Genomic DNA, 6,000 nt, shown 5'->3' on the forward strand with positions numbered 1-6,000 from the left:
CGATAAAAAATGAATGAATTCTTATTGAATTAAATTGAATTGATCGTTTGAAAAACCAGAATTTCAAAATGATTTAATCTTATATTTATAGACGTTTTTCAAAATAATAAATGAATAATGAAAATAATGCATTTAAGATTTGTTTTAAGATTTGTATATTTATATTAAATTTATTTCAATTCGAAATGACATCAGTTTCAATGCAAAATAATTTTAAAACATTTGAATATAATTAATTGATAACAAAAAAACATTTAATTATATAATTGCATGTTAAAAACATAGAATAGGTTACACAAATATAATTAACACAAAAATTGATTCATAATTTTTAATAATATTAAATCAAATGCAGCGAATATCAATGATGTTAAACAAATTCTGATGATTGTCGATTATTTTGAAAACTGAAATAAAAAATTTTGAATAAATGATGTTGATTTAAAACGTTCGGAAATTCGTGAAAAAACACGAAAAAATGTTTTTAAATTGAAAGTGAGACAACTAATTTAGAAGACAGTGACTCATCAATGACGCCATCACCTGGGCTGTGGCAAGGCTAGCCATTTCGGGCAGGCGGTGGCAGGAGGCAGTAGACTAACCAACATATAGAAAATTATATGGATTAATTATATAAAATAATAATTTGATAATAAAAAAAATATAAAAAAAATGATAAAAAAGATTTGATTAATTAAACAATATTTTATATTTAATAATAAAATTAAAAATATTAAAATGATTTATATAAATTTATTTATTTTTTTTAATAAAATAGCTATAGAATATGATATATAACAAGATATTGTATATAAAAGATTTAATTTTTGTAGCCTCATCGAGTTCTCAATGAAATAGACGATTCAATTAATAGTAAGTAAGATGATTAAAAAAACTAAAGGGATTATCAAGCAGATCATTATAAAGTGAGTGATTTATAAAAGAAATTATACAGATCTTAACTACAATAAAATCATGATATAAATTATTTATGTGTAAGGGGAAGCCCTGCAAAAGGGTGGATTCTTATTTGGGCACTTGATTCTTTTAACTAGAGATATCAGGTTTGTTGAAACAATCTTGGATATATTATGATCTGAATGTAAAAACAAATATAGATATAATGAAAAAAAATTAATTATTTAATTTTTTGAATAGTTAATCGATTGAATCATTATATATAAAAAATGTATAATTGTTGATTTTATTATTTGGATTGTTTGATTATATTATTATTAAATTAATTAAATTGTAAAGATCTTGAAGATTTCAATATTATTATTTTCAAGATTTTTAATGATAAATTTGTTTTTTTTAATAAAATGACTATTTTTTAATTGTTAATTAAATAATTGTATTTGTTTTAATATTTTAATATAAATATAAAATGTTTTATTAATTTTTTTAAATTATAATTTTCGATTATTATACATTTTGTAAGATTTCGGAAATTTTTTAAAATAATTAAAAAATGTGATTTTAAAAAAATTAAAATGCAATAAAAAAATCAAAATCTTTATATTATTTAATAATAATAAATGTAAACAAAACAATAATAATATAGATTTTTTTTATTTTGTGTTATTTATGTTATTTCATTCTTATTAAAATAGATTAAAATTGAATTATTTTGATTGTAAATAATGTTTTAAATTATATGCGAATATATTATATTGATTTAATTTAATTTAATTATTTTTAAATTATTTTATTTGTTGTTTTTGTTTGAAAAAAATTGATTTTTATTTAATATAAATTGATGCATTTTGAAATAAATATATTAATAATTATTATAATTATAAATTTTTAATATAAAAAGATTTTATATAATTAATATTGATAATTCAATAAAAATATATTTAATATGAGATTTTTTGTTTTTTTTTTAAATAATGCAATAATTGAATTTTTTATAAATGTTTTTTTTATTATTTTTTTGAAGTTTCTTCTAACATTTTGATATTTTTTAAAAAATTATGTTAATGTTAATCAGAAAATTAAAAAAACAATAATAATAAAAATTTTCTAAAAAAATAAATTGTTATTATTTTTCAATTTTAAATTTAAATTTAAAATTGTATTTTTTTATTTTAAAATTTTTTAAATGTGTCGTCAACAATTTTATTAAATATTATCAAAATAATTTTGATATTTGTTTAAAATATTCAAAAAATTATAAATTGAAATGATATCAGAAAATATGAATTTAATTTAATAAAAAACTTAAATGTTTTTTTATTTGAAAAATTGTTTTTTTCATAAAAATCTTAGTTTTTTTATAATGTTATTTTTTTTGTTTAATTTTAAATTATTTTTGCAAGATTTGGAATGATATGTCACCAAAGGCCTTCGGAACAGCGATGCCGAAGCCTCCGAGATCTCTGTGGCTTGCCTAATTTAGCGATAATGTGATCAAATAGGTTGAATAATGAAATCGATAATTGCACATTTTCTTTCTATAATGACTCAATCGATTGACTGTTTAAAATATTAAACGATTAATTTTTTTCAATTAATGAATGTTTTTTTTCGTTGTATTTGTATTTGTTTTTACATTTAAATTGTAATGTATTCAAGATCGTTTCGATATATTTGATATTTTTAATTAAAAAAATTTTACAAATTTTGATTATTTTTTTTCGTTTCGAAATGTCATCAAGCAAACAAATATGTGATAAACAAAAATATTTTATATATTAAAGTTTTTTCGTTCAATTTATAATCGAATTTCTTTTTTTTATATTAATAACAATTAATAAAATTTATTCGATTGATTTTCAAAACAAATCAATAAATCAAAATAATTTTTTTGAAATTTAGAAATATTTAATTAAATTTTAAAACTTTGCCGAAACAATTATAAAATTTGATATAATTTAAATATCGTGAATCATAATCGTTTGTTTATTTTGAAAAATAAACAAAAAAGATAATAAAAAAGATTTTAAAATTAATAAATCAATCATATATAAAGACAAAGACTTTCATTAATATGTGATTTTTATTCAAAATTTTGAATAGTATTTTTGAAATAAGTTTTATATGATTTAAAATGAAAAAAATCAAAATTTTATATACGAAGACGTGTCTTGAAAAAAATATATAAAATGTTTAACGTTTATTGCATTTATTAAATATTTTATATATTATTTTCAAAAATTTGAAAATCTTTTTATTTAATTATATTAGAAAAATAATCAAAATCAATTTATTATCAACAAATTTATAAATTTTTAATAACAATTCAAACAAATAAAACAAACAATATTTAATTAAATAATATTATTTATTATTTTAATCAATAAAAACATCAAACAATTTTATATCAATTATTATTTTAAAATATTAAAATCAAAATTACAATAACAAATTGAACGAATTTCCAAATTTATAATAAACGAATGTTTCAAAAATCTTATAAAAACGTCGTAAATCGTTATAAACAATTTATAACAAATAAAAAAATGTTGTATTTATATTTGCGAATTCATGAATTGCAAAATTTACCAAATAATTATCATTTAAAATTTAAATAACAATTTCAATAAAATTTATTTTCATAATTTTTCAAAAATAAATCATCAACAAAACAAAATAATTTTAATCAATTAAAATAATTATCAAAAAGATTTTAGATTTAAATAAAATGACAATGTTTAAAAAATGAAAAATATTATTTTATAAAAAAATGAAATATTCAAAAAGCAATTATTTTCAAAAAAATTAAAAACAAAATTTTTCTTTTTATATGACAAAAATTATAAATATACAATAAATATTAAACAAAAAAATTATTTTCAACAATAAAAAAATATATTTTTAAATTTACATACAATTTAATCTAACATTATTTTACAATGTTTATCAATCACAGCAAAAATGCAGTTGTAAAAAGTTTATAATTAAATATTTATAAATGCATTATTAAATACAAAAATGGATAACAAATTTATATTGTTATAATTTTTAAAAAAATTAGATTATAATTTTACAGAAAATAAAATATTATTATTAAATTATTTTATTAATGATCAAATAATATCATAATATAAATTATTCAAATAAAATTTAAAAATGATTGATTTAAACAACAAAATATATAATTATAACATACGTTTTCATATTATTAATATTATTGATTTCAATATAATGTTTAATTATATTTAAATAAAATCAATAAATTTAAATTTTTACATAATGTTAAACACATAACAATATCGCAATGATTAAATCATAATGTAAATTGTGAATTAATAATAATTTGTAAAAAAAACAAATAATAAAAAACTAAATATAATGATTGTTATTTTTATAATAAAAAAAAGATTCAATTTTTTTTACACGATACTCGCAATACGCAAAAGTCTTTTTTAAAAAAAAAACAGAATTTATGTTTATAAACAAAATAATGCATTCTATTACATTAAAATCTAACAAAAAATTATTATATAAATTATTATATAACATATTTTTGGCAGAATTGAAATCGTTTAAAAAATATTTAAATAGAATAATTAAAAAAATTAAATCCAATCTTTTTTAAAATCAATGACAGCATCGATATTATATGTAAAAAAAATTAAATAAAAATTTATATTTTTACATAAATTATTGAAAATTTAACATTATCATAATAAAAAATAATATTTTTTGTCACAAATTGACAAAATTATAAATTAATTGAAAAACATTCAATTTTTGATAAAATTCGATGTAAAAAATATATATTATTGCATTCGCATTCGAAAAAAAATAAATAAAAAACTATTTTTTAAATATATTATAATTAATACAAATATATTATAATATTATTTGAATTTTACAACACATCATTAATGTTTCAAACATATATCAATAAAATCTTATAAAACATTTTTAACAATTATTACATTATTTATTTAAACAATATTCTCATTTATTCGCAAATTAAAAAAAAACACGTTAAACATATTAATGAAAAGTTGACACAATTAAAATAATATTATCTTTCTGTTAAAATATTTAAATGTGCATTTTATATAAAAAAATGCATTTTTTCAGTTTCATTATAAAATAAAAAAAATTTGTTTAAATTTGATATAATTGAAAATTATCACAAATTGATTTATATTATATTTTGTATATGATATTTAAATTTTTTTTAAAACTTATTAGATTCTTTAAACATTTTTTTATTAATATATAAAGATTATGATATTTTTCACAAATTTATTAAAAAAATAAGATAAATTTTTCAAAATAATTTCATAAACAAAAAAATATTTAAAGAATTACAAAAGATCTTTATAAAACTATTTATTTTAAATTATTATAATTTTAATAAATGAATTTTTTTAATTATTAATGTATTAAAATATATGATTGCAAATATTGTTTTTTAATTTACAACAAATCAAAATTATTTTAACAAAAAATCATTTGAAAATTTATCGCGTTTTTTTTTTAAAAATTCAGAGACGTTGAATTAAAATGGAAAATGCATAATCAAAAATTATTAATTATTATGAAAAATTTTAAATTTTTTTTATTATTATCTTATGAAAATTTTAAAATCAATTTGAATGTAAATCGATCTAAATTTTCAATATTTTTTTATAACAAAAATTTTAAATGTTTATCAGATTTATTGAACAAAATTATTAACAATTTATAATTTCACAATTAAATATAAATCAAATCATTAAAATTTTGTTGATGCATCATTAAAATAATAAGATTATTATTTAAATTTAAAAAAAATAAAAAATTAGAATGTTTTTAACATTTCAAAAAAAATTACAATGTAAAGATTTTAAAAAATTGTTTATCGAAAAAATAAATGATTCAATATTTTTGATTTTGCAAAATAATATTCGATTGATTTTAAAATACAAAAACTTTTAAATCGCAATCAATCAACCAAAAATTTTTCACAAACAAAATTATTTAATAAAAAGATTTTTCATGAAATCTAAAAAAACGCGTAAAAAAAAATTAAAAAAACATTTTACGAACAAATTT

Source organism: Aspergillus melleus, assembly GCF_016097325.1.
Source record: "Aspergillus melleus strain CBS 546.65 chromosome Unknown contig1, whole genome shotgun sequence".
In the NCBI taxonomy this organism is placed as follows: Eukaryota; Fungi; Ascomycota; class Eurotiomycetes; order Eurotiales; family Aspergillaceae; genus Aspergillus; species Aspergillus melleus.